Here is a 13,202-nt window from a genome sequence, read left to right as displayed (position 1 = left end):
TATTGGAACGTGCCAATATGCGTCTGACAAGTCGATGGAGACGGTATATGCCCTCTTGGGCAGTAAGGCCCTTATGTGTTGTAACGTTAACATTTTGAACTTGTGGTTCACTATGAACTTGTTGAGTGGTGACAAGTCCAGAATGACTCTGAGTTTCCCCGAGTCTTTCTTGGGAACACAAAACAGCCTCCCTTGGAACTTGATGGACTTTACCCTCCTGATCACCTTTTTCTCCAACAGATCTTGGATGTACTCCTCCAAAACGGGGGTGGAGTGTTGGAAAAATTGAGGGCACTGGGGCGGAGTACTGTACCAACTCCAACCCAGTCCATTTTTGAGAAGGCTGTGGGCCCAGGGATCGAAGGTCCAGCGATCCCGGAAATACTGAAGTCTCCCACCTACCGGCGACACTTCACTTTGACTGTCCTGCAGTCTTGCCTCCCTGGCCGCGACCACCTCTGAATCCTCGTCCCCTAGAGGGGCGTCTTGATGACCCTCTAGCTGCTCCTCTGGGTCTTGCACGAAACGTGGTCGACTGTCCCTCGAACACGGGATTGAATGCAGGGGAAGCTGATGACATTGCTTGGGGAACCCATTGGAAGGTGGTCGGGGTCTGGGCTACCAGTTGTGGAACCGGAGGCAAAGCTGGCTGTTGCTGCTGTGGTCTTTGCTGTTTGAAGGACTTGGCTGGACGGGAGGAAAACCTTGACTTCTTCGCCTTTCCTTTCGGCTGAGGGCCCTCATCCGGAGAAGACTTCCTCTTAAGGGACAGGCCCCACTTCAGGAGAAGATTGCGGTTCTCAGTGGCAGCCTTGTCCACGATCTCTTTGACCACGTCCTTGGGAAAGAGATCTTTACCCCAGATGTTGGATGAAATTAGCCTCTTGGGTTCGTGCCTCACTGTGGCCGAGGCAAACACAAACTCCCTACAGGCTCTCCTTGCTTTAACAAAGCAATAGAGGTCCTTGGTTACTGTGGCCAGATGGATTTTGGCCATAACCATGAACATCTCTGGCATCTTGGGGTCGCTAGCCATCGTCTCCATGTTGGTCTGGAGAGACATCGAGGCTGCCAGGCGCTCCTTTGTGTCCAATTCCCTCCGTAGAAGGAATTCCGACAACTTGGGAAGGTTTTCGCCGAACTGCTGTCCTGCAATGTCGGCGTCCAACTTCCCAACCGAGAAAGTAAGGTGCACCTCCTTCCAGTCCTTGTTATCCATTGGCAATGCCAGCGATAGAGGTTTACATTCCTCCAAAGACGGGCACGGCTTGCCAGCTTCAACTGCCTTGATGACGGCCGCAAACCCCTTTTGCATAAAGGGGAAGGCCCTAGCCGGGGAGGATACAAAGGAGGGGTGTTTCTTGCTCAAGGCGGCAACCTTCGAGTTTGAGAACCCCCTCTCCTTTAAAGCCGCTGTCAAGGTGGCTTGAGCCTTGGAGTGATCTAGGATAATCACTTCCTTTGGTTCCGTCTCCTCCTTCGAAGCCGGCTCCTTCTTCAAACGGACATAGCAGTCCGGGTAGGCCCCTCTACTGGGCCAGAATTCCACCTCCTCAAGGGGAACTGAACCCAGTTTCTCCGACATGACGATCTTCCCAATCGTCATCGGCATGTGCTCGGCATATCTCCACGGGTTGGCATCCGAGCACAGAGGAAGATCCTTAACGTTGAGCTTCTTTGGAGGTCCACGTGATGCTGTGATCTTCTGCATCTGGAGCTCCAAAGTAGCGGCCTTCTGATTAATCTCCCTCTGCATCTGTTGGATCATACCAACGATGGAAGAGAGAGCCTGTCCAAGCTCTGCTGGAAGAGCGGACGAGGTAGAGGGGATAGGTTCAGGGACCTGAACCGGCACGTCTGATGATACGGGAACCTCTTCCTCCACGGCAATAGGATCTCGATCCTGCTCCTCGCCCTCTGCGAGGAGATCCTGCTCCGCACGATCAGACAAGTCGGACATCTTGTCGTCCAACTGGATGTCCTGCAAGGCGTCAGCGACATCCTCCTCCACTGGGATCTGGATCAGAGGGATCTCCGGCCGAGGCTGGGGAACAACAGCATCAGGGGAAGCCTTGGGAAAAAGGTATGCCCTCATCTTCTCGTTAGGAAGATAAGGTCCAGTGGTGTTTTTCTGAAAACCCCTTACCCATACACGAAGCCTCTCCCTCGCTGCATCTCTTGACTCCGCCGACCTAGGGGATTCAAAAGCCTCTGATAGCAGGTTAGTACATACAGCACATACCTGCGGATCCCAGTAACGATGTTCATCATTGGAGGCTGCACAAGCTGCGTGCCTCCTACACGAGGTATGTCCGCAAAAGTTCTTACTGCGGACATTGCAGAAGACACTATCACACTTCGGATGCTCCTCCTGTAAAAGAAGAAAAATTTCCATGAATATCAAGTGAATTTTAATTCACATGTAACAAATGAGTATTCAACAAAAGAATAAGGGAAAGACACCTACTTGTGAAACCCACACAAACACCTGTGGAAGCCCACCGGCCAAGTCACATAGTTAGTCTTTACTAGAATAACCAGAGAACGTATTTCCAAAGGAAATTAGGTGTAGCTCACACCTAAGGTAAAATAATACCATTCTGGCCAGGAATAAAAGAAGTATCTTTTATCCTTGTAAGGCGACACCAGGTGATTATACCAGTAACACAAGTAAGATAGAAAAGACAGTGTTGTAACCTACTACATCATGAACTCCCTTGGTTGAATATACCACCAAGAGAGGACTGATACAGTACCTGAGGGTGGTGTGCCAGCCGGCTATTGCCGCTCAGCACCCCCCCCCCTTGTTTTCGAAAGGTAGATCTCAAGTACACAACATCAGATCACCTTTATTGGGGAGAACTCCAGAACCCATGCCTGAACCGGCCGGCAGTGGTTGCCAGACCGTAGCCACCCGGTTTGCACTGAGTTGCCGGCCATCATATTTAGTGGCCGGCTGACTGGGCAGTGTCGCGGGCCGGCCGGCAGCAGTAAACAAACCCTGCCGGCTGGCCCCCACACACTAGGCAGCGCTCGGCTGCCGGCCCCACTTGTAGTGGCCGGCAGATGAGCAATAGACCGGCCGGCAAAGGTATACACCCAACGCCGACCGACAGCAAGAGAACTGGAGAACACCCCTCCCCACCGACGGCCGGCCTGTAGGCCGGCAGACGGCAAGGACAACACATACTAAGACAAAAGAGTGAGTGCCGGGTTAAGAGACTATAAGTCTCTGGGCCCGGCACCCGAAAGAGTGCCGAAAGGAAGGGGAAGACACTAAGTCAAGCTTCCTAACCGCTGCCTACTGAATTTTCAGACGGCAGCGATAGAGGGACCAAGAAAGGACCGGGCAGCACTCACAGTAATGGTCTCTGCCGGTCGGCACACTTTGCCGGCCGACAGGAGACCACGTCAGTTCCTCATCCCAACCTAGGCTAGGCAAGGATGCAGACGACTGACACAATGAACGGAAAAAGAGAAGGGAAGGACAGAGGGTCCTATCCAACCTTACCTTGGTTAAGGGTCATTCCCAACTAAGACAGTTCATCTCAGTTAGAGAAAGACCCGAGAGGGAGGCCGGCACTACTGGCTGCCTCCCACGAACCACGGCAAGGAAGGAATTGCCTTTCCAGAAAAGGGAACATATCCCGAGACCGGAACGGCAAGGACAGTCTGATGAGTCACCGAGTAAAGGGATCACTACTGGAACCCAACAAGGTGGACTAAGGGGGGAACCCTTAGTGCCCGAGTCAATCGGCAAGGGAGACTCTGCCCCATGCCAGACAAACTGGGCTCAGACTAAACACTGTTGTACTGTCACCCTCTGAACCAATACTGTTGGAACGGGAAGGTACAGTACTACCCCAGCATAGATATATTTGAAGATTAATTCAAATAAACCACTAGAGTTAAGCCTAAGGCTTAAACAGAGGGAAAGGGTTTGCCCCTTCCCCTAAGAGAAGGGAGCAAACGGGGAACAGATAATATTATAATGACCTAAGACAACCTAGCCTAGGCACTAAGAGAATCGATTACCTAATTCACCGAAACTCACATCAATACTATCTTGGAAGGTACTCGAAAAGGACTAATATGTATAACGTTGCCTAACGCTTAAAGCAATAATTTCACATTTGGAAGACTAATTATCATGCAGGAAGTACATAGGCCAACAACTAGCCTACGAAGACTAGTGTTGGTAGCCTTGGTAATTTCGCCAGGCACATTACTATCGCATCATAACAGAATTCCTAAATAAGCTAAGTAGCTAATATTTAAGCGCAAAGGGGGCTGGGAACGTCGCTCTTGCTAACAAATAAATCCTATTCTAGCGAGCGACAGCATCCATGATGCCTCCAGCAGGCAACAGCTCTTGTATCAAAGATAACTCTTTTAATAACTTTAATTTTAACCAAGAGCCTACATTTATACATAAAAGAAATAATACTCAACTTATCCGAGGCAGAAGAAGTTGGAGAAAGCATTATTAACGAGAAAATTCCAAGATTGGGTAGTAAACAGGGAAAATACACCGAGTCGTAGAGCTACGCAAAAAGGAATACAGATGGCGCCGTGAGCGGCGCAGGGCACGCTTTCGAAACGGGGAGGAGGGATGCCTTATGAACGGCTCCCCCCTTTCTTATCGTTTTCGTTTTCTTGCCATTTTACCCCTACGAAGTGTTAACTCTATTCGGGGTATAGATTGCTATGAGGCGTGTCAAGAATACGTCCACTGATATTTACGATATCCCTAAGGTCTTTCTTAGGGATACTCGCTCCAGGAGTTAGAATTCTGGGTACCTGAAGGTAAATTCTCTGGGAATATCGCTGTAGTTGTAATATACCCTAGGAAGCTGCCTTTAAGGAACTTCCATCAGGACGACATGGCTTGAGCCCAAAAAATATTTATTAAAAATATTCATTTAAAAGGTTTTAAATCATTAGCTCTTTAAAAGCTATTTACGATTGCAAAGGGCTCAACGTTGTTTAACTTCGGTTTCCAAGTTAGGACCGCCTACTCTCAGGAAAGGTCGCATATAAACAAAACATTAAAATTTATTTTTTATGTTTATTATAAATGGAAAGTTAATCGAAGAGGCCTAATAAAGAGATATAAAATATATAGAGGAAAATCTATAATTAATATATAACGTGATAAGATAATTACTAAAAGCCTAAACACACTTCCGTCTAAGGGAAGGGTCGGCCATTTAAAAGTCAAAGAAAGTCCATACTCTCTTTGTCACCAAAAATTAAATCTATCCAAAACGAGTTCAAGATTTAAGATGAAGATAAAACACCTGCACTGCGAAAGCTCAAACCAGAATATAGTACTTCACCAAAGATGATGGGAAAAACTCCAGGTTTCAACAGCGAGTAAAGTACGTCTTGTCGACACGTCGACAGAGAGAAAATTGAGTCTTTGTTTACATGGAGTTTGGTATCTGGCCGACAGTTGGCGCTGATGGGCACACCCGCAACCTGTATAGCGATCGCTGGTGAGTTTTTTTGTACAGTTTTTTTGTCTGTCGAGCAACAGAGTTGCAGCTATATATTCACCGGCTAAGTTAAATATTTAAAAACCAGCTTTGGTACTTTCTCCGTGTTAAGAAATTTCATGCTATTTTCCTGTTACAGTAACGGGGTGAGGGCAATAAAGCATAAAAATAAAATAAATACACTTTATTCAGAAATATAAGTGGTGATTTTTACAAATATGCAGTATGATTAATGTATAAAAATATATAAAACAAAGTGGGTAAAGGTGCAAAAAATTAGCTTATTTTTATGTAACAGCCACAAATTTTTGAGAATGTACAAACTGAAACCAAAAATAGTAATTTACTTCATTACACTATATCCTGGTAGTGGTATTGTTATTTCCGTGAACCCCATATAATTTATTTTTGTGAGCCCATTTGTTCATAAATAGCAAAATTAACAAAAGGCATTCAAAAATAACTACTGGGATGGATGAATTGATTTTATTTTAATAAAATAAACAGATTGAATATCTCTAGGTACTGTATGTAAGATATTCCTCACTAATGTGAGCTTCATTAAGAAGTATATTAGACCCTTCCTAAATCAATCTTTTAAAATGAGTTTGGTATTTTAGGGGGTTTATTTTTAAGTCTATTGAATAAGATTTGTGAAAATAAATGTTTTTGGCTTTATTATGCTCTTATGAAAGCATGGGCAAATTTACCATTCTAGGATCAAAATGAGGTAAATTGTGCAATGCAGACATATTGAAAGTACAAAAAGAAATTAAAGGTAAAGGCTCATCAATAATGCCAATAACAACGTTAACTCTCCTTTTAAAAAGGATCTTATTCAATAACAAATCCTTCAGGCGAGGCCTATGGGAATTTAGAAATGTTACTAAGTACATAATCTTGTTAAATTAATCATTAAAAAATTTCAACATTTGGTACATATTAACAACGGAATGAAGGGAGAGTTTTCTAGAGTGAAAGAGTAGACTTGACTCAAAAGGAACTAAAATCAATGGGTTGTACTAAATATAGAGCTCATGGTAGCTGAAGGTGAAGCAAATAAAGTAGTAATCAGGAAAGTGGCTATGGGGTTATTATGGGAAAGGGGTTGGGGTGAACTCTGTACTGGGGACTGAATGTAATAGATAGCATCACAAGAGATACTCAAAATAACAAAAATGTACATGGAATAAGAGAGGAAAGATGAGATCTTTTTTTGATAGATGGGCAGGTCTTAGGATTAGTATGTATATCATTTACCTAGTAGAGACACTAAATTGTTAAGCAGGACTTGTGGGAGCATCACAAGAAAGTAACTTCACCAAGGATGAAACTTAGAAAGATTGACAGACTACAGGTAAATAAATAAAAATTACCATTAGTAGAGACTTTTGAAAGATTGACTGATAAGGACAATTGAGGAGATTTTAATAAGTGATGGCTTTGGAATGTTAAGGTTCATTGTTGGAGTAAAGTGTTTAGAATTGATAGAGGATGTTGTATCCATTAGCTGTAAGAATGGTCGAGCTCAAAAACAGATGATTTGGAAATGTGTCGAGATGGGATGAGGAACATTTGCTCAGAGAAGCAACAGATAATAATACAGCACAATCAGGGTACCTAATACAGTATAGGGAAGCCTGGGAAATTCTGGAGAAAGGCCTAGATAAAGAACTGGACCTGATAGAACTTTAGGAAGACTAAGCATAGGACAGAAGAGAGGATCAAGAACTCATTTCATGTTTTGCCACGTAAAGGGAAAAGCTGACAAACCTTTTCGTGAATAATAACAACAGTATAGTAATAATTAATGATACAAATAGCAGCTATGAATGCTTTAAAACACTAAGGATACCCAGAATATTGGGGGAAAAGCTAGAAAATAAGGTAATTAAAAAATTGTCTTTATAATTTTGTAATATTTTAAAGTAAGATATAATTTCATCATTTAACATATTTCACGTCATCTCACATCAGTTTATTAGAATCTCTCCATATCATCAATACAAACTTGTGCAAAAAATAATAAAAGAATGCTAGTGCTTAATCCTTTGATATTTAGTTGAGCAATGTTTGTTTAATATTGTTGGTGTTAACTTATTTTCTTGGTAAAATTCACATTATTGTCTCACTTGTCTGGCTCTTTACTTGTACACTGAAGTATATTCAGACTTGGAAAATCATAAAATAAGAGGCCAAATTATGTGTTGACTAACCAGAAATATTCTATGAATAAAGGGATTTTGACGAAGGAAAAATCTCTTACCTTTTTGGAAGGGAGAGAGAACGTGTGCTTCGAAAGGTCCCACTGAATGTCTAACCATTTTCAGTGGCCTGATGGTTGCAGGCGAGACTTTTGGAGATTGACCCGAAATCACCTGTTGTCGAGAAATCGAAGTTCTTCCTTCGTAGCTCTGTTGCCTTCTATGGCCGACCGGGCCCAAATGAGCCAACCGTCCAGATGAGCCATGATCTGTATCTCTTGGTTCCTGAGTTGTACTAACACTGTCTCTCCCAGTTTCGTGAATATCCTGGGATCAATGTTGAGGCTGAAGGGCATGTCTTGAACGCAAAGGCTTTCCTGCCTAGGCGGAAACCCAGATAAGAAGAGAAGTTTCGAGCTATAGGCACATGATAATAGTCTTCGGAAAGATCGACAGAGGTGGTGACGGCCCCAAGGGGAAGTAAGGTCCGTACCTGAGAGATAGTCATCATCCGGAACTTGTCGCAGAGAATGTAAGAGTTTAGCTTTGACAAGTCCCAGTCCACTCTCAATGCCGACAAGCCTTTCTTCGGAATTATGAACAGGAGGCCTTGGAACTTCGGTGATCGGTCCCGTTTGATTGTTTTCTCCTTTAATAACTCTGTGGTGTACTCTTTCAGGATGGGAGTGGATTTCTGGGAGAAGGTCACTGGTGGAGGAGGAGGACCTTGTGGCCATTTCCACCTCAAACCTTTAGAGATTATACTATGAGCCCACGGACCAAAGGTCCAATGGTCTTGAAAGTGGTAAAGTCTCTCCCCTACCGGGACCACCTCGTTGTGAGGGAGTGAACCTAGGTCCTTTCCTTCCCCGAGCCCCCTTTTTTCTAGGTCCGCCTCGATGGCGGAACTGTCTTCTACTCCTGTATCTTCCTCTCTGGTGTCCACGAAAGGAACCTGAGGGTTCGGAGCTAGGGCTGTAAGCAGGCGAGGGCATCGAATCGGGGTTGGGCTGTGTACCTGGGGAATCAGTGAGGTAGCCCACCTGATGAGGGGGGGGGGGGATCCGGATGCATAGGGGTCGAATCAGAGGAAGACTGTGATGACGAGTGGGTAACTGACTATTCACCGGCCGTCACAGATCGACCCAGAAATATGGTACAAGGTCATGAGAATCTTCAGGTTTGACAATCTGCTTGACAGCTAATGACAATAATAGAATCTCAGAGAATTAACCCTGGATAGGTACGGTGGGTCGTTTGCAACCCCGAGCGTCAAAAAAAAACAGGTTTTTCTCACGTGACTCACCCCTGTGACTGAATTTGTGGGTGATCGACCTGCAGGAGGTGTCTCCCCTACACGCTCTAGTAGTGTCCAGATGTGCATTGCTGTAGCTGTACTCCTTCCCCGATTTCTGAGACGCGTCGGGGTCGTTCGCGTCCGAGTTTACCCTTCTGAGGTAGTTTGCATAATTATCAAAGTTATTACGTATTATGAAATTGTCGTAGAATGGTGCAACTTGTATAGGTTATCAGTTGTGGAAAGTCTTGGTGGATTGTTTGGCTACCATGTGCATGTTTTTTTTTTTAGTTAAAATGTCGTTCATCACCACGAGGACCATTTTACCGCGAGTGCCCCTTTTTCATTTTTTTTCATTTTTTTGCCAAGTCATTTTTCCGTAAGATATTGCCAAATAGTGTCGTAAAACTTTTGCTTGTTTAGTGTTGGAAAGTGTGTCTAGATGATCTGGCTACCCATGCATGACTTTGTTTTTGTCAGATACGACGTAGTTATTGGTATATTGGGTATTTAACTGCGGTTACCAATTTCTGTTTTTTTTTCAATATTTGTAAAAATTACTACGTAGTAAGGAATTGCCGTATATTATTCATTTTTTTTTCATGTTTATGTGTTAGAAAGTGTGCCTTGATGGTTGGGCTAACACGTGCATGTCTTTTTTTTTATCTGAGATGTCGTATATTAGAATGTCGGGCATTTTACCGCGAGTGTCCCTTTTTAATTTTTTTAAATTTTTTTGCCAAGTCATTTTTCCGTAAGATATTGCGAAATAGTGTCGTAAAACTTTTGCTTTTTTAATGTTGGAAAGTGTGTCTAGATGATCTGGCTACCCATGCGTGATTTTGTTTTTGTCAGATACGACGTAGTTATTGGTATATTGGGTATTTAACTGCGGTTGCCAATTTCTGTTTTTTTTTCAATATTTGTAAAAATTTACTACGTAGTAAGGAATTGCCGTATATTATTGATTTTTTTTTCATGTTTATGTGTTAGAAAGTGTGCCTTGATGGTTGGGCTAACACGTGCATGTCTTTTTTTTTTATCTGAGATGCCGTATATTAGAATGTTGGGCATTTTTCCGCGAGTGCCCCTTTTTATTTGTTTTGCATTTTTTTGCTTAGTCATGTTACCGTAAGGAATTGGCAAGTAGTGTCGCAAAACTTATATTTTTATAGTGTTGGAAAGTGTTTCTAGATGATCTGGCTACCCATGCCTATTTTTTTTTAGCCAGATATGGCGTATATATAAGTATGTGTTCGATTTTCCTGTGATTGCCATTTTTTCGTTTTTTCCCATTTCTTTCAAAATTACTACGTACTAAGGAACTATCACAGAGTAATATTTCATTTATATGTTTATTTGTCGGAAAATATGCCTTGATGGTTTGCCTAGCACGTGGCTGAAATTTTTTTTTTCTGAAATGCCGTATATTAGAATGACCATTTTTCCACGAGTGCCCCTTTTTATTTGTTTTGCATTTTTTTGCTTAGTCATGTTACCGTAAGGAATTGGCAAGTAGTGTCGCAAAACTTATATTTTTATAGTGTTGGAAAGTGTTTCTAGATGATCTGGCTACCCATGCCTATCTTTTTTTTAGCCAGATATGGCGTATATATAGGTATGTGTTCGATTTTCCGGTGATTGCCATTTTTTCGTTTTTTCCCAATTCTTTCAAAATTACTACGTACTAAGGAACTATCACAGAGTAATGATTCCTATAGATGTTTATTTGTCGGAAAATTTTGTTTACTTTTTTTTTGATTGAATATCATCAAATTTTTTTAGCTAAAATATTGTTTTACATTTTTTTTTTCGATTTTATTTCCCTTCAAAAAAAATTTTTTGGGTCAGAATTTTAATTTTATAGTCGTAAAATAATCGACAATTATCCAGCAACCCACCATACAATTTTTATGTATATCCAATAATAATTAGATTAGTAAATAACACCTTGAAATTGACATACCCTTCCTACATTTCAAGTGGCAGATTAGGGAGTCTGAGTCAGTGTGGTTGGCGGCCATTTTGTGGACATATCCGAAGCGTAAGCTGCCCTATCTATATATATTCTTGTTCCCTATAGAATTTGTGATATTTTCGTATATTTTTACCTGCATAAATATCATATTATATATTAAATATATGTATTTTTTTACGAAATTTCCAAGTACTCAAAAAATTACCTTTAGATATGGCCCCTGATATAAATGTAATTTACAAAATAATGAAGATTTTTTTACATATTTCTATTTTAGGATAACATATGTTTATTCCCTAAAAAAATTAGCCACTTCCTATTTCATTTGGGTACCCAAAAAAATTCATGAAATTTGGACAATTTTTTTTGGCCAAAAAAAGTTACCCTTTTTTTCTCATTTCAGATCTTCACCTCCATGGGTCTGACTTCATCCAAAATACATCAAGATGTGTCCTAAACATTCAAGAATCAATTCCTAAAAGGATTTGTGTATATATGTATAAACTTTTTTTTTATGAATTTTTATGTCAGGTCTTTTTTTTTTCTACTTAATTTTTTAAAAAATTTATAATAAATAGTTTTTCTGCAGATGAGTAGTATTTATCTTTACAGTTGTTTTAAGCATTCATTGAAGTTTTTTTTGGCAAAAGAAAAAAGGAGGTTACTGCAAAAACTGATTTTTCAAGAATTTTTTTTGGCGTCGGGGTCGTTCGCGTCCGAGTATACCCTTAAAGGGGTGTCCGAGGACCGTACCTATCCAGGGTTAAAATGAGATGACTCTATCTCCCCCATATAATAAAGAGCAAGTACAGTGATGCCTCAGGATACGAAAGTAATCCGTTCAGGATAGGGTTTCGTATCCTGATTTTTTCGTATCCTGAGTCGCGTTTTACATGTAAATAGCCTAATCCGTTCCAAGCCTTACGAAAAGACACCTTTTCTTTCATAAACACACTAAACTGTAGTAATAAACATGCAATGCAGCCATTTCTATCACTCAATAATTAACCCAACCGTTAAAAACAGCCTAATCCATTCCAGAAACCACCATGAGATTATTCAATAATGTAGTTACAGTATAGCCTAGTTATCCCCTCCAAGCCCTAAGAAAACGGTTCGTTTTCTTTACTGTATGTAAAGCATTTGGATCAGTGAAGGTGTATTGTTACCTGTATGTACACCTAAATTAAGGATTGATACCCTGAAGAAAAGGTTAACAGTTAATTAACAAAAAAGTTGAAACTTACCTTTTGATTGAGACGATGTCCGATAGCGAAGTCGCGGCAGAGGAGGACGGCATAAGGCAGAAAACGTAACAAGTGACAGACTACGTACAGTAATTTACACACTTAACACTTAAACTTTGCGAAATAAAAAAATGGCAGAAATAATTAACACTTAACATTACGTATGGAAAACTATAAAATGAAAGAAAAAATTACTTTAACACTTAACGGTAACATAAAACTTAAAATTGAATTTTTTTTTTTTGCTTTTTTATAACTTTACGTTTTTCATATTTTCTAAATTTCTTCTACTTCTTCATCACTTTCTTTTTTCTGTTTCTTTTCTTTACTTTCACCTTCTAATTCTTTTTCTGTTTCTTTTCTAAACTTTCACCTTCATCTTGGCCTACTAATACTGCTGGCCTCTTTAATAAGAAACTATCCATTGAAGCTTGTTTCTGCCTACTTTTCAACACATTTCTAAAATGCGTTAGGCAAACGTCATTGCAGTGTTGAAGCGCACGGTTGGTATAAACTTTTTCTGCATGTTCCTTTTCGACGTAGTCTGCCATTTTATGGAAACATGCGAGAATTTCCTTAATGTCTGACGTTTTCAAAGGTGTAACATCCTCCTCATCACCGCTAGAGAACTGTTCTTGAACAACACTCATTTGCATTGTCTCCAACTCCTTCAGGTCGTCCGTCGTCAACTCCTCGTGGTGCTCCTCAATAAGTTCATCTATATCCTCGGCGCTAACTTCCAGCCCCATGGACGTACCAAGATGTACGATGTCAGCCACCTAAGATTGCTGAATGGGTTCAGGATCGTCAACAATCTCGGCTTCGCCTCCAGGCTTCCCGAACCCCTGGAAGTCTCGTGCAGAGACAACATCAGGCCACAGCTTCCTCCAAGATGAGTTCAGGGTACGCCTCGAAACTTCCTGCCAAGCGAGATCGATGAGTTTGAGGCATATCACGATATTAAAGTGATCTTTCCAG

This window comes from Palaemon carinicauda, chromosome 5 (assembly GCF_036898095.1).
Source record: "Palaemon carinicauda isolate YSFRI2023 chromosome 5, ASM3689809v2, whole genome shotgun sequence".
Classification (NCBI taxonomy): Eukaryota; Metazoa; Arthropoda; class Malacostraca; order Decapoda; family Palaemonidae; genus Palaemon; species Palaemon carinicauda.
Note: the sequence above shows the minus strand (reverse complement) of the source record.